The sequence below is a fragment of the Pinus tabuliformis genome, chromosome 2_2 (genome assembly GCF_031772625.1).
Source record: "Pinus tabuliformis cultivar Carrire ecotype Pingquan chromosome 2_2, CPIR1, whole genome shotgun sequence".
NCBI lineage: Eukaryota > Viridiplantae > Streptophyta > Pinopsida > Pinales > Pinaceae > Pinus > Pinus tabuliformis.
The window spans coordinates 140,182,908-140,200,203 of NC_142300.1; the positions used below are offsets into that span (position 1 = coordinate 140,182,908).

Genomic DNA, 17,296 nt, shown 5'->3' on the forward strand with positions numbered 1-17,296 from the left:
TCGCGTTTAGATTGATGTTCATTGAATTTATAAGCACAGGTAGTCTAAGTTAATGCATTTTCATTTTGGTGATAGTCACAAGCATTTGTTCCATTTACACTGCTTTCTCTCGTTCCATTACCTCGTCCTCCATCTTGATCACGCATGCAAACACATCTTTGACCTCTGCTCCGCTCGGTTATCTCCCAAAGTCTTTCACTCCTCTCGTACTTCCATTCTCTAGCCCTTTTCGTTGACCTAGCCCTCTATCTTCCAACCCACTCCCTACACTCACTCCCCATCCTATTCCTTCACTTCTACAGCCATCACCAGCCTCATTCCTACCTTACACATCTCCCCCTACCATTTCATCACTCCTCCATCACACCAAACACTCACGATAGGTTATCCTGTAGCCGTTGGTAGACATCCTGTAGAAACCAGAGTATCCTGTAGGATCCCCTGCAGACTTCCTGTAGGAGGCCACTCACTCGGTTGCCGAGCTTCTGAATGTGAGGAACCGCTGTGGATGGATGCTAAGGATCCCTAGGGACCTCTCCTAGCCTCCCCAACCTGTCCCATGCTTTCCTTCCTTCTCCATCCCATCTGCACAACCAAACCCTAGTTAGCACAAGATCACAATCATTGCACACACTTAAAGGAAAAATACAAAAACATATCTTTCATGATGCAAGTAGTTTAGATCCATGCATTTGCACTTATTAGAGGTAACAGCAGCATTGGTAGAAGTTTCATTCACATGTTTTGCATTGTAGAGGTTAGACTAGTTAAATTAGGGTTTCCTAGGTTTACATGCTTTGATTTGCTTTCAGTCCATTTTTTCAAGTAGAGTAGTTTTCCTTTGAGAATAGCTTTCGTCCATCAATTAGCAAGCTTCTTCTGAGAGCCTATAGAAGTTGGCTTGAGCCCTAGCGGACTTGTGCCAGCTGACCAAGTGACAGCTGCGACAAGAGCTATTACTTGTGCATATAGCACCGTCGCTTCCAAGTTTGTACGAACTACCGGGTTGATAAAATGAGAGACAGGAAGCCCCAGGAGTTGTAGCATTATTGCTACAATACTGGAGCTCAGCACTGGCCAAGGCAAAGGAACGAAGGCGACATCTCTTCGACGAACACTAGCATTGGAATCCAAGTAGGTTCTCACCATCTACTTTGTATTTGCAGTTAGGAACTTGCGTGATAGCATTGTGTGATTGTTGCTAGACCTGGTCTGGGCTAGTAGGGATCGTCTCTGTCCGCAGAGAGGATTTATCTGCACAACAATTTGGCGACTCCGCTGGGGAGATCTTGTTGTTTGATTTGTAAACTTTAGATGGAGCCTGAAGCACGGCCAGGTAGCCTTCGAAACGCTATTGCTTTGCATTAGCGAAGTAGATCAACGCCACTTCAGTCAATCTCCGGTTTGGTTTACGAACTGAACAACTTGGAGTTTGTCTTGTCTCTTTGGTTTTTTTTGTTTTGATTACTTAGATAGCTTTCTGGGTCGAATTTCTTGCTGTTTCTTGCTTCCTGGTTTGCCTAGATATTGTTCTTAAGCCCTGGGTCACCTGCTTTTGTTTTGATTTAAGTTAACTTGATTAGCGCGCTTTTTAGCCAAACAGTCGCGCTATTGGCGCAAGTTGCTCAAAGACAACCCGCGCCAATCCTATAAAGGCGCGAGTTGCAGCCTGACAGTCGTGCCAGGCCTGTCAACTTTTCAAGTTCGCTTGTCCTTAAGCCCTCTGAGCTTGGATTTGTGTCTAGCTATCTTTTTTTCAATTACTGGAGTGTGTTTGATCCTGATTTGACTGGTTTTTAGACCTTCATCATTCGGGTGTTTGCTTTTTTCTATCGGTTTCACATCTTAGCCCTAGGGCATCTAGTGGCTTTGTGCGTCGAGCCTCCCAGAGGTGTTTCGTGTTCTCTGATCGTCCGGTCAACATTGTGGTTATTCCTTTGCATTCGCTCAGTAGTTGTCAAGTTTTTTTTTTCAAGTGATTTGTTTCTTTATCGCTTGGGTTTCACTTGGCTTCATTTGAGCTTGGATCACATAGCTCATAAGAGGTCTTTGTATTTTCTTTTTGGTTTGAAGGACTGCCTTGGTATTTTGGGGATTTGATTGCGTTCTCATTGAGTGAAATTTGTCTCTTTTACTCAGTGTTATTATCTCTCAAAATTTGTTTAGTGCACTTTGCCATTGAAAAGAAAACAAACAATCTCTTTTGCGTTGCATTAGTTAATTGAAATTAGAAGCTTTTCACTGATTAAGTGATTTAAAACAAAGAAAATTTTCATTTATTTGTCATTAGCTGCATTAGAGTGCTTCTTGATTGTTTGTGGTCATTTTTTTTAATTGAAAAGTTCTCAACTCTCTCGTAGTTAGTGTTCATCGAACGAAATGATACTTTTTGGCATATAGCTTGCATTTAGGGAATTGTGAGAGATCACATACGGTAGGACCTGGAAATCGAAACTTAACTAAAGATCAACCATAAAATGAACTGAATGAACTTAAAAACGCATTGGAACATAACGCTCACTAATTAGAGGTCTAGGCTAGAGACGTGCTCCGGCGTCGTTAAACCTAGTCACTGTTGTTTCACACTATGGTTGGGTGATTCCTCCTTTTGTGACTCGATAGTGGTCTAGCACGGACTTGAGCTCCCACGTACCGTCGCATATATAGGGGATACCCCACTAGGTTATCATCCTTTATCCACAGGACGCTGTGTCTGCCACCTTACAAGCCGTAACGCACCGAACACAGCATTCGGGAAGATTGAATGCCGTATGGGAAGTCCTTGGTTTTCATATGACTGCTAAGGTGTATATGCAGTTTTACAGATTTGTTTGGTAAACCCTTTGCCTAGTCTCTCTAGAGTAGTCACTTTTCATCCTTTTCAGACTCCTTAAAAGAAAAGGCTCACTTGAGCAGTTTTTCACTTCGGGCTCATAAAACATTCGAAGGCGACTAGAGTCAAATTTTTGTCCTTTTCTCGACTCTTAAAACATGAAAAGGTCAAGTTGTGTCTTTGCGTCTTAAAATTCATTTGGCCGCGATAAGCATTACCTGGTTAGATCTTGTGTGCGTTAGCTTGAGTAGGCTTCTTTTCGTTCTCGATGGCAACTTTTCTGGGGTTCACCAACCCAGGGATCCCCTTTGACGGGAACCCTGGTCATTTCGCTCCTTTTGGAAATGTTGGTGCTCCTTATATGGCAACGTTGTCCCTCCCAGGGTTAACTGTTGGGTTGCCGGTTTGGTTGTTCTCAACCTCTTTGGTCCCTACCGTATCAACTACTGGTCAATCAGTTCCTCCACCTGAACAACATCATGTTGATTCTAAGGTGGACCTCTCCCCTTCGACACCTACTTCTACGTCCTCATCTTCTACTTCGCCTGGTGAAAGTCTGGATTCAAGTAACCAGGTTGCTAAGAAGAAGAAGAAGAAGACGATGAAGAAGAAGGCTCCTAAGGGAGAGGTTACAAGTGCAGCTACCCCCTCGAGTACACATGCAACGAGGACCATCTTCTTCGCCGTTGTCCTGACATTCCTAGGGTCTTAGAAGTATGGTCTCATGATCCGGCCTGCCCCTCATCGCCCTCTGAAGCTCACGGCGATGCTACCTCATCTGTCGGGAATGGTAAGGGAAAAGGGAAGATTCGAATCCCCTGTATACTTTGTGAAGGCAATCATCCCCTTCACCTTTGTCCACTCATGGATAAAGCCTCCGTTGTCTTGGAAAGTCTTACAGCTCCTTCGCCCTAACTTCCCGTTGGTTATCAACGTCTCTCTGCAACTGCATATCATCCCCCTCCTGACAAAGAGATTGCTTCAAATTCTTCTCTTTTCCAGGCCTCTCTTCCTGAACCCGGCTGTCCCCAGCCTGTTCCAGACCAACCATTGGTCGAAAAGAGTGTCGACTCGAGTCCGCCGCTTGCTCACTCTATTTCGGAAGAGAATCACGCCCATTTTCTTCTCGTCTCTTTAGATTCCTTTGAGTTCCGAAATAACTCTCCTAACCCAGCTGTTCCCGAAGATTTTCCTTTGGTTCCTTTGGCACATGGGGGAAATCATACGATTCCCCCACCAAGTAGCCTGGTCGCTTCCTTTGATTGGAATCGCCTGATCGTCGGTTGCCTTCCATCCCATATGCCTTTCCAGATCACAGTACATGCCTGTGCTAAGGCAGTACCTGGAACTGTTTTGGATGAAGGGGTGTCTGTCAGTCTTATGTAGTACACTACTTGGCAAGCTTTAGGTTCCCCGCAGCTTGGGCCAGTCACTTAGAATTTGTTGGCCTTCAACGGAGGAGCCTGTCCATCTCTAGGAGTTCTCCCGAAGTTCCCTATTACTTTGGGAGGCAAAACCATCTATATAGACGTCTTGGTTGCCCAAGGTGTTTTAGACTTTATTCTTCTCCTTGGTCGCGACTATGTTTACGCCATGGGGGCCCTCGTTTCTTCGATTTTCCGTGTGGTTTTCTTTCCGCACGATGGAAGAATTGTGACTATCGATCAAGTGTCATTTGTTAGTCCCCCGATGCCTCCTGCGTCGTTTTTGTCCCCTCCTAGTTTTCATCCACCAGTTGCATCTCCCCCACCACAGATCAACTACGTGGCCACCTATCCCATTCCTGGATCCAGTGATGCCGCCATCGTTCATAGTGTCCTGGGGGCATTGGGCCCTCACTTCCAAGATGTTTCCCTTCCACCGGGAGTGGCAATCTTGGAAGCCCCGACTTAAAATTCATTATGATGAAGTTCGGGCGGAGCATAGTTCTTTTCCTGTGTCAAGCTCCTTAAAAAATGAAACTAGGTCTGGTTGGAGCATAGTTCCTTTCCGGTGTCAAGCTCCTTAAAAAATGAAACTAGGTTTGGTCGGAGCATAGTTTGTTTTCCTGTGTCAAGCTCCTTAAAAAATGAAACTCGGTGTCGAGCATAGTTCCTGATCTTGTGTCAAGCTCGTTAAAAAATGAAACAAGGGTTACGAGGGTAGTTTTGGTCTTATGTCGACCTCGTTAAAAAATGAAACAAGGGTTATGAGGATAGTTCTTTTACTGTGTCAACCTCATTAAAAAATGAAACAACCCCTTTTCCCAATCGAGTCTTTGATTAAGATCTCATAAAATCCAAGTCGAGTCTTTCCCAGATCTCGAAAGTGAACCTTCATTCCATCCACTTTGTTGAATGCAATGAAGATTGGGGGGCATGTACCTCAATTTTGCGTCATTATTCTGGGGGCATGCGAACTCATACCAAGCATAATTTTTCGTTTCAAGCTTGTGTAAACATGAAACTGAATCCAAGCAAAGTTCTCCATGGTTCAAGCTTGTGTAAAAATGAACCCATACCCGATTTACATCTCGTGATTGCCATTTTTATCCACTGAATTCTGCTAGATGAGCCTTGGTTTTTTTCATTCCATCGTTGCCATCTCTTTGGCCGATCATATGCTTTCACTTGGTTGTTTATCCTTTCCTGAGGAACCATAGCGATGAGTGGTTTTGTTAGCCAACCTCTTAACCATTACATGTTTTGAGTAGTTCCACCATTACTGGAACCAGTTGCTACCCTTTATATCACTCGTTCCTCCAGGATGAGTCACCTTTAAGCTCTTTTCTGACTTGTAAAATATGAAAATATTTCCAAGTATTTTTCCCTTTTTGACTCGTTAAAGAGAATACAAATGGAGGTTTTCTTTCAGCTCTTTTCTGACCGTTTAAAGACGAAAAGATTGCCGAGTTATTCCTCTTGACTCGTTAAACGTAAATAAGAGGCGGTCGTCTTTAAACTCTTTTCCGACCGTGTAAAAACGAAAAGATCGTCGGACCCTTGTCGTTTCGGGTTCGTTAATGGTTACGAAGCGATGTGGTTTCGATCACTTTTTTACTTTTTCAGATCGAAATCACTACTGATGAAAAGTACTCCTCGATGGTAATGATCGAGCGGTTCTTTCGAGCATTGTTTTATACCTTTTCGGGCTCGAGAGACACAACTTTACGAAAAAAGACTCCCCTGGAGTTTACTTTTCTGCTGTCTTTTCAAACTCTCTAAACATGAAAAGGCGCCGAGTTCTTCCTCTGTCAGACTCGTTAAAACTTGATGACATTGGAGTCCGTCGAGATGACGTTACAAGCATATGCTATCCCTGTCAAGCTTGTTAATAAAAATAACTGGGGTACTCACCAGAAATGGTGGGGGAAAATGGACCCATAATTATTGTCGTGTCGGAAGTATGTCGCTCTTGAACATGGCACTAGTCTGCATTCGTGTCTGGGTGGGGACATCTCATCTTGTTTTACACTAGCCTCCGTGGGTTTGGGTTATCCTATTTGACCTCTCATCTTCTCATTGCCTTGTCACCATGACCTCTGCTCATTTGATGTCAAATACTGCCAAGTCCACTATCGTGCCGCCGATATGTTCAAGAGAAGTTGACCTCTGCAGAATTACAACCTCCCCCTGATGCCTCACATAATTCTGAATCACCACAACATCTTTCCTCTGTCTCATGTCAATGATGTGGGAAACAATATGGCCCACCTTTGATCAAGGTCACTTCCTGTCGACTTCAGCTCATTATCTAGGAAGCTAATCTAGAGACTCCCTTCGGTGCCTTGGAGCCTGCATGCCTCAATGGCAGGTTCTTTGTGTTCGATGAGAGGTTTTCATCATTGGCCTCCGATCGAATGATTCTACGGGTGTTCGACGCCAGCTCATTGATTCACACGCCGTAGATTGTACCTATAGTACCTTGAGGACCATTGTCATTATTGGTGGTACCTCTCGCGTCTGTTAACAATTTTCATTATTGACTGGTAATGAGACGATGTTCATGCATGTTCGACTTCAACTCATGTATTCGCATGCTTGAACTTGTACTCTGTTTGGGTCGAGATGGAGCGCAAGACCCTGGATTTTGTCTATTGGGATCCAGGTTGCGATTTGTGGCTTATTATGATCATTACATGACTCATTCACTGGATGGCTGTGACCATGCCTGAGTCTATTTATCGATCCTCTCTGGATGGCTGCGTCCATACCTTGGATCTAGATCGTTATGTACTCTATTATGGATGGCTGCACCCATACCACATACATCATGTACTTGAGATATCAGTTGTACTTCTTTACGCAGGTTCTCCAGCGGTCGTGTTTTCAGTCACGCATGTTCTTGTAAAGCATTTCACCCCTCTCTCTCTCGGGCCTCATGCTTTAGGGGGCATCTGTTACACAACAATTTGTCACCATTTGTCACCGTCCCTTTTACCCCTCACCCGCACACTGGAGGACTCATTCCAGGACCTGTGAAAAGTGACATGACCTGAAACCACTTGCATCATATTCCTCTAAGTATGAGCTTCACTTGCCCTGAAGACATCTCCTGCAAAATCTCCATGAAAACAGATCTTTTTGCATTAGCGCGGGTCCTCAGTTCACTGCCCGCGCCAATGAGGGAAATCCTCTAAAAAGGGCACGCTATTGGTGCTTTGTCTCAGAGTCGCACTCGCGCCAACCGAATTGAGTAAAGTTTTCAACCAACAAACTCTCGAAGGTTCTCTTCAACCCATTCACCAACTGAATCTATGTTGAGCTAGGATGGTTTGGCTTCGAATCTCCATAGAAGGGAAAGTGGTTTGCCACATTTCATGGAAGTTTCCAAGTGATAAATCCAATCCCATGAATAATGTGGTTGATCCTATCTCTTTCCCTCTCTATCTATAAAAGCTTGCCTATATGCCTTGAGCAAGCTAGTTACAGTCATAATACTCATAATTCTAGGAGTTCAAGAGTTTGAAGTTGCAAGAGCCTTCTTTGCACCCATAAGGCCAAATCTAAGTAAGGAGATTCTTGTCACCCAAAGAGAGAGAGGCTTTTCCCTCATCCCAACAAGATTTGCAAGACTTGTGTAGCTGACTACCCAGCCAAAGGAGGATTTGACGTCAGAACAATGGTTGTATTCTTCTTTGTTATTCATTAATAATAGATGACTATCATTATGGTTCCACTCTCATTGCTTTATGTTTGATGTCGAGTTATATCTTTTCTGACCGATATATAATTGCATCTACTAGATTTTACGCTTGTTTTCGTGTTGTTCTTTGCGTGTGAAGGTATCCTATCACGGAGATCGTTTGGATCGTGACCGGCAAAGGCAAAGGAACGAAGGCAACATCTCTTCGACGAACACTAGCATTGGAATCCAAGTAGGTTCTCACCATCTACTTTGTATTTGCAGTTAGGAACTTGCATGATAGCATTGTGTGATTGTTGCTAGACCCGGTCTGGGCTAGTAGGGATCGTCTCTGTCCGCAGAGAGGATTTACCTCCACAACAGAAGGCATCAGGCACACAAATTACCCAATCCTGACATGGGGAGGTAGTGACAATAAATAACAACATTGGGCTCATTGAGTCTGGTAATTGGAATGAGTACAATCTAAATCCCTTAACAAGGATCCATTGGAGGGTAAGTTTGGTGCCAGCAGCCATGGTAATTCCAGCTCCAATAGTGTATATTTAAGTTGTTGCAGTTAAAAAGCTCGTAGTTGGATCTTGGGTCATAAAGGTCGGTCCGCCTACTCGGTGTACACCTGCCCTTCTGTCCCTTTTGTCGGCGGCGTGCTCCTAGCCTTAATTGGCTAGGTCACAACTCCTGTGTTGCTACTTTGAAAATATTAGAGTGCTCAAAGCAAGCTTATGCTCTAAATACATTAGCATGGAATAACATGATAGGAGTCTGGTCCTATTATGCTGGCCTTCGGGACCGGAGTAATGATTAAAAGGGACTATCGGGGGCATTCGTATTTCATTGTCAGAGGTGAAATTCTTGGATTTATGAAAGACAGACCACTACGAAGGCATTTGCCAAGGATGTTTTCATTAATCAGGAATGAAAGTTGGGGACTTGAAGACAATTAGATACCATCCTAGTCTCAATCATAAATGATGCTGACTAGAGATTGACGGATGTTGCTCTAAGGACTCTGCTAGCACCTTCTGAGAAATCAGAGTTTTTGGGTTTCAAGGGGAGTATGGTCGCAAGGATGAAACTTAAAGGAATTGATAGAAGGGCACCCCCAAGAGTGGAGCATGCGGCTTAATTTGATTCAACAGGGGTAACTTACTAGGTCCAGACATAGTAAGGATTGACACATTGAGAGCTCTTTCTTGATTCTATGGGTGGTGGTGCATGGCCATTCTTAGTTTTTGGAGTGATTTGTCTGGTTGATTCTAATAAGGAATGAGACCTTAGCCTAATAACTAGCTACGCAGCGGTTTCCCTCCTTGGGCATCTTCTTAGAGGGACTATGGCCATTTAGGCCATGGAAGTTTGAGGCAATAATAGGTCTATGATGCCCTTAGATGTTCTGGGCCACAGATGTGCTACACTGATGTAGCCAACAAGTTTTTCTTCCTGGTTCAAGAGGATTGGGAAATATTCTCAAATTGCATCGTGATGGGGATAGACCATTGAAATTATTGGTCTTCAATGAGGAATTCCTAGTAAGCACGTGTCATCAAATCATGTAGACAACAACCCTGCCCTTTGTACACACCACCCGTCACTCCTACCGATTGAATGATCTGGTGAAGTTTTCAGATTGCATCAACGATGGTGGTTCGCCATCATCGACGTTGTGAGAAGTTCATTGAACCTTATCATTTAGAGGAAGGAGAAGTCGTAACAACATTACCATAGGTGAACCTGTGGTAAGATCATTGATAGCAGGGGTTTTTTTTTTGGTTCGGGTTGGTTGGGTTTCGATTGCAATTTGGGCCTGTGTGGTGTGTCTCTAAGGGAGTGGGTTTGGTGTTTGGCGAGAACATTGTTGGTTGCTTGTCTTGAGGTAACGCTTGTTTTTTTCGTGTGTGCTTGCAAGCCACAATCATTCTTGTCCCAACCATCCTTTGTTTTTCTTTCCCCCAATGTGTTTCTATAGGGGGTTCAGAAGCTTGTTTCTTGGGAGCCCTTCCGATGACTTGTTCGGCTGGGCATGGTTGTTGCAGTTGAGGTGCTCGGAAAATATGATGGATAAATTTATAATCATTCAGAGAAGTGGTGCTTGGTCTTTTGATCATTGGAAGGAATGGGCCAAGGGTGCGGGCCTCCATATTTGGTTCTCTAAAAAATACGGCGGTGGTTGATGTGTTGCTTGGGTGAGCTTTTTTGCTGGTGGTTGGGTCAGGGGAGTGGTTGCGCACGCGCCTGGTAGCTCAAACCTTCAATGAGGGGAAATTTTTGGGGCAAGGTCAGTATGGGATGGATGAAGAGTGGTTCAACCCGTTGGGCTAGCCACCCTAGTCCTCTCGACTCTTCCTCGATATGCCCTCGCGGAAGGGTTGGGTGTCCAGGTAATGAAAAACCCCTCCCTCAGCCTGAGCTCCATCAAGATCGCAATTTTCCCTGCCAATGGGCATGAGGGTGGCAATCTTATCTCATGCTTTTGCTGTCGAGGGAATTCCTCATCCTCTTGTGAGCCACTCCCCTTCTAAGGAAAGAAGTAGTGGGTTGTGTCTTTGTTCCTCCCTTTGGATTGTGGGTTTTTTGTGGCACTCGATCATTTCTTTGCTTCATGGTGTGTGCTTTGTAGACATCCCTCTCTTTAGTGGCCTTGCACCATCGATGTATTTTGTGGCCCGTGGCTTTCTCCAACATTGAGTGTCGGCCCGTGACAACCCCTCTTTGGAGTTTGATTCTTAACCCCTGTTGACTTTCTCGCTGGAAAGGTTGTTTGGTGTTTTGTATATGGAGGGGTGCAATAGCGGGGTGGGTTTATTATTATTCTGTTTATCATTTGAAGCCTTGTGTGGAGTTGGGGGTTTGTTTACCTCTCAGTAACGTGCTCCGTACAATGGTCTCATCATGACCCTTGTCTTTTCTAGTGGTCAAGTTTAGGTTGTGATTTATTTTCTTGGTTGTTTGTTATGTTGTAAGCTAGAAAGGGTGTCCTGTCGTAATGTATGTGGGAGGGTGTGAAGAGGTGGGATGCTTTTTGATGGTGTCATGTGGAAAGTGTCGATATTGTGGACAAAATCGACCTCCCTAGAAGCTAAGGCTTTCTAGTGACAAACAAGACAAATAAACACTACCTTTCTCTAAACATGCATTTAGAATACAAGTAATCAGGTGATTGTAACATACCTTTAGTCCAACGCTTTGTAGTAGTCCAGCCTCGCCGATCCGGATGAGCTCCTCATTCTCTTCGAAACCTGCATTCACTAACAAGCCAAAAGATTAAATAGCACCTGATAAACTTATAAAATAACACATATCCATCATACAGACCAAGGAGTATATGAAACAAATCATGAATAACAATCTGTTGAGAAAAATGAGTTCATTTGTATTAAGTGGAAACAAAAGAAACCATTACAACCTGAGCCTTGGTGTTGTGCAGGTCCCTCCTAGGGTCCAGCAAGAGTTTTCCTTTACTTTGATCAGCTCACCCACTCTCAAATAAGGCTAGGAAAGGATGGGAATCTCTCTTCTCAAGCTTTACAAGGGAGTCCTACTTCCAGCAACATCTACCCTTACGAATGCTTAGCTTTCAACCTCCCTTCCCTCTGGCCCAATGCCTGTATTTATAGTGCTCTAGAGGAAGTTATTCAAGTCCACCATCAATGGGATAAGCCCCTCTTTGGATGGGATAGCTCCCCTCTTGATGGGATAAGTTCCTCTTTCATAGGGATACATGAACCATCTGGAGGCGCTCCACACATGTCAAACAAGCTTCTAGAATGCTCTAGAAATGACCACAAGTAACTTTTTTGGAGTGAAACTTGTGCCTTTTGACCTTTACAGGAGTAGGCACCCTCCCCTTTACAGACAGAGTGTACAAGTACGTAGGTATTGTGAACTTGGGGTGCGTACACGCCGGTAAGGCTAACAGAAACTGCGTACCCAGAGATATATAGATTTTTAAAGACTTTCTCTCTTTCTTGGAGTTTGACATGGAGAGCAGAGGTATGAGACTTGCCAAGGAGGATAGTATGACAGTTGATGGAGCCATACTAACTGCAAATAGTCATGGTGACAAATTTTAGTGTAACAGATTGCCCCCTAAAGTGCGAAGCCTGTAGTAGATAAGGGTTTCATATCATCTAGGAAGGGTGAAGTACTTTATCATTTCAAGGATTATCTTGTGGAGAGCCCAGTCGGAACCTGCAAGTATTCAACACAAAATACATATATAAGATCATAACATCGCTGAGGTAGGCATTCCCATACTCAGATTGAAAACTTTAATTAACAAACTATCTACTGCTCTGATATAGGAATGATTTTGCAGTACATCATAATCATAGACTTTGTAGACACAGTATGGGCACATCCATCTGTTTATGATTAGTCTACTATATAATGAATACAAAACTCCTCGCAGCCTGGATGGTGGAAACTAGATCCAGGGTCTTCATTTCTACTTCGTGAATAGGTACGATTCTATCCATGCGAATAAATGAGTTGATGTCGAACATGGTAGAAACCACTTGATTACCAGTCAATGATGTAAACTGTTAACAAGCGTGAGAGAGACCACCAGTGATGTCAATGGTTCTCAAAGTACCCAGTACAATCCATGAGATGTGAATGAATGAGTTGATGTCGAACATTTCACGGAATCCTTCGATCGAAAGTCAATGATGTAAACCGTCGTCAAAGGCGAGAAACCTGCCACTGATGCATGCAGACTTCAAGGTACTGACAATTTCTAGGTCATCTTTCTAGATAATGTGCTGATGTCGATAGAAAGCGACCCGTTGCAGGCAAGCCCACAACACGAAATCATAGATCGAGTTGAAAAAATGTAGCTGTAAGGACTGACTCAGGGATGGTCGAGATGGATGACGGGTATTTTGCAGATGAATGGTTTATTTGCAGAGACCTCTTGAACACATAACGACACAACAGATGGCTTGGTGACATTTGACCCAAAGTTAATACCCGGTTGAAGACTTTCAATGTGGTTTGATCAACTGTGAGGCAACGGATTTCCCAACCTAGGTGAATGAAAAGTGTCGTGTTCAAGAGTGGTGATAAGGCTTCTTCTGAGACAAAGGATAACAAATAGGCTCATTTTTCTCTATTTTCCCCCACCATTTCTGGCAAGTACCTCTTTATTTTTTACAAGCTTGAGGAGGATAACATATGCTTGATTATAAGCTCATCCTTCGGATGAGTCCAACTTAGTTTTGATTCGAACCCTAAGAAGGAGTGGTCCGTTCCTATTTGTAATCGAACAGGTCCTTTACTGTGAAATTTTAACGAGTCCAGTATAGGAGAAACTCGGCGTTTTTCAATTTTAGAGAGTCTAAAAAAACTTAAGAAGACTCCAGGTTGAACTTTTTCGTAAAGTTGTGTCTCCCAAGCCCGAAAAAGTATAAAATAATACTTGAGAGAACCGCTTGATCTTGCGACCAAGGAGTACTTTCATGATTAGTGTCTTTGACCTGAAAAGTAAAAAGCGATCAAGCACACGTCGTTTTATTTCCAGTATCGAATTTGAAACGACAAAAATCCGACAATCTTTTCCTGTTTTTACGGTCAGAAAAGGGCTATAAGGGGACCGTCTTTTAATTCCGTTTTAACGAGTGTAAAAGAAACACTCGGCAATCTTTTCATATTTTAGGAGTCAGAAAAGGGCTTAAAAGATGACTCTGATATTTTTGTTTGTGAAAAATGACATTTTCCCTGAAAATCCTTTTATCCTGCGCAAAAACCAACACATTACTCATACCTGTTTAAAGATAGATAAAAATACTTGAAAAAATACCTTTTCATGGTGGAAAATAAACAAATTTGACATTCATTTACTCAAAAAACCTATAAAAAGGGCTTTTACCATTTCATTTTTACCATTTTACTGTTGAGGAGAGAAAAAGGGCTTTTGGCAAGAAACTTCCCGTGGACATTGCGGAGAATCCGACCGTCGAAACCGAACGCCGTCTCATCAGGTATTCTACAACATCCTCCCTTGCATTTCCATCTGTTTAGAATTTGTTTTTAGGCTTTAGTTTTATTTTTTGGAGGCCTTGGGGGTTTCAAGGTCCGCTTTTTAGGGTACGCAGGTGCCCCATGGGTGACCTGCGTGCCCCGACATTTTCTCCATTGGGAAAATGCCGGGCGTACGCAGCTTGCCTTAAGAGACCCTGCGTACATACGCCCTGTCTCTAAAGGGCTAGCTGCGTACACCGCGGAGTGGATTTTTAAACTCCAATTTCTCCAAAATGAACCAAAAACCTTCAATTTTATGGACTCTAACAGATGTTTTATGGTGTGTAGATTGCCCACCATGCTTGATTGGCGCGAGAGAGAACACGAAGATGTTGATTTGGCTGCGATTAATCATCAACCTTCCATTGATGCTTTGAAGGCATGCGGTCTTTACAAATACTGGGCCATACCTAGCATGAGGGCCCAGGTGCGCTTTCTAGAGTGGCTGGTCGAAAGGTGGAACGTTCAGGATCAGTGTTTCTACATTGGAGGGCACCAGCTCGAGATAGAGCCCTTTGATATTTACTTTCTCACTGGTTTGCCCAAGAGGGGCGAACAATTGACTCTGTCCGGGACTAGGCCGGGTGGCCAGTCCATTGCTAGCCTCCGCTAGAGTGGTGTAATAACCAAAACCAGGATAAGGGGATAGAAATAAAAAAGATATCCCGACCTGAACTTATGGTAATTGCCTTTACAGTTACCAGACTTTGTGGGGCTGCCGCTTTGCACATTGCCACTGGATCCCAGATGCGGATGGCGATTGATTGCTATCAGGGCACCATTTTCAACTGGTGCGATGCTGTGTTGGCCAACTTAAAGGGCCAACTGACTAGGACCAAAAACGGACAGCTGAAGACTTTTGGTTATGGGCCTTTAGTTGTGAGTTTTGCCCTAGAGAGGGTTCCGATGCTGATCCCACAGCAGCTTACTGTTGAGATTAGGCCTCCCTGAGAGCCTAAGTTGATGCGATGGGTTGCGGTGATGGCCCGTCATCCTGACGAGGGCACGGAGGTTGTCCGATTTAGACTGGAGTATTTTCACTGGTTAGAGAACCAGGTCTTCTCAATTCAGGATTTTCCGTATGCTGGAGTTGATTTTCACGGAGATCCGGACATGATTCTTCCACCGGGAGAACAGTGGGATGACACAGGTACTTCATTTTCCACAAGTTTTTAAATTATTTACTTTTTTTTTGTTTTTATATCGTCTCAAAACTGACAGTGACAATTTTCAAAATGCAGATGTAGGCCCACAGCATCCGGCCAATCTCCGGCCTTTCGAGAGGAGAGTACCAGTTGCACCAGCACCGGCCCCACAGGATGCGGCCGCAGAGACCTTAGCCGAGTTGGAACAGGACCTAGAGCGTCTTACGGCAGACATACCAGAGACGACTATAGATGATATCCCTATCAGACTTCAGCGCTATGTGGTCGCAGTCCCAGGACCTTTTAGGAGGTTCTTGTGTAGGGTAGCACGTGCAGTGGTGTCGTATAGAGAGCACCACCAGTGACTGGCTGGTCACTTTTGTAGACACATGTGACATTTTGGTTTTTTGTACTTATCATTTTTGCCGATCATAAGGTGTTTTTCAACCTATGATCGAAGACGATGTATTTTTTGACACACTCCTATCTATATATATCATTATTACCGGCTTATCTTGTTAAACATGTGTGATGAAATGTTTTTAAATTTACATGTATGATTATTGCAAATGTCTGTCTAACATTCGAGAAGCAATCTCATCTGCTAATGTATTTAATGACCTTGGAATATGCTGATATTCAATGTAATCAAATTCACGTTCCAAGAGGCGCACTCTCAAAAATAACCTTAATAACACTGGATTTCTAATGGCATAAACTCTATTAAGCTGTAATACAACGAGTTCAGAATCTAACCTCACTATCAAACTCCGAATCCCAAACGAAATAGATTCAGACAATAATTCAATCACTGCACTGTATTCTGCAATGTTGTTTGTTGTTTGACCGAGGCTCACCCCATGCATAGAAACTAACTCGTCAGAGGGCGAATAGATAACCCAAGCTGCGGAAGAGATATTCCGTGTACTACGACAAGCACCATCAGCGAATCCAATGTACGTTTGGAGAGGCGTCGACATCTGCAATATCAAGAGTAAAACCAAGATAAGCCAGAATAACGACGAAAAACACACTCTCTAAGCTAAGCACACTGTCTATACTAATAAACACACCAGCTAGAAAGAAAAAACTAACCTAACTAAATCTCCATACCCATCATTTAAGCATAATACCTCTTTAGGTAAAGTCCATTTCTGGGTTTACCCAAAGAGTCCCCATCAAAATCTACCAGCTCATAGGCCCTTTTGCTAGCTTTCGCTTGACAATGTAGGGCCCATGCCACATAGGAACGAATTTTCCAACACCTAATTTATCGTTAGCTTGATCATATAATAGCACTAGGTCTCCTTCCGAAAAATTTCGAGGGGTCACGTTACGATCATACTGAGCTTTCATCCGTTTTGCGTGAGTCTCGATTTCCAATGCAGCATCACGTCGAGTCTCATCTAATTGAGCTAAGTATAATAGACGCTTCTCCTCTTTGGAAGTAGCTGGAAGTAATTCGACAGCCATTTGAAGTGACGGGATTTCGCATTCAATGGGCAGCACTACTTCCAAACCATAAACTAGTTGGAAAGGAGTGAACCCTGTTGATGTTTTCACTGAGGTTCGGTACGCCCAAAGCGCGGAAAATAACATGTTGTGCCAATTCGACCGATGAATACCAATGATTCGTCAGATCATGATAACTAAAACTTTGTTGATGGACTCAACCAGGCCGTTGGCTTGTGGATAATAAGGAGTTGAGCTATCGTGACGCAAACCAAGCTGGCCTGTAAGTTCTGTCATCATAACGTTTCGAAAATGGCGCCCATGGTTAGTGATTATCGCTTGTGGGACACCAAACCTAGCAATAATGTGATTGAATACGAAAATTGCAGCTGTCTTGCCGTCTGCCTCGAATGTAGGCATCGCCTCGGCCCACTTAGTAAAATAATCAACCGCAAGGATGATATACGCATGCCCCCCGGCCGAGTGAGGGTTACATGTAATAAAATCGATGCCCCATTTAGCAAAAGGACCAACGAAAATTATAGGGTGGAGAGGAGCAGGTGGTGCGCGCATCTTGCGATCAAACACTTGACAGTTGTGGCATTTCCGGACCGCAATAATACAGTCTTTAAACAAGGACGGCCAGAAGTAGCCAGCGCGCAATATCTTTTGGGCTGTGGCATACCCAGACATATGACCGCCACACGCTCCAGAGTGACAG

General features: G+C 43.7%; 1 pseudogene; it reads left to right on the forward strand.

The window, feature by feature from the left end:
* Window positions 1-8,285: 8,285 nt before the first annotated feature.
* Window positions 8,286-9,708, forward strand: LOC149191739 (18S ribosomal RNA; annotated as a pseudogene).
* The last annotated feature ends 7,588 nt before the right edge of the window (window positions 9,709-17,296 follow it).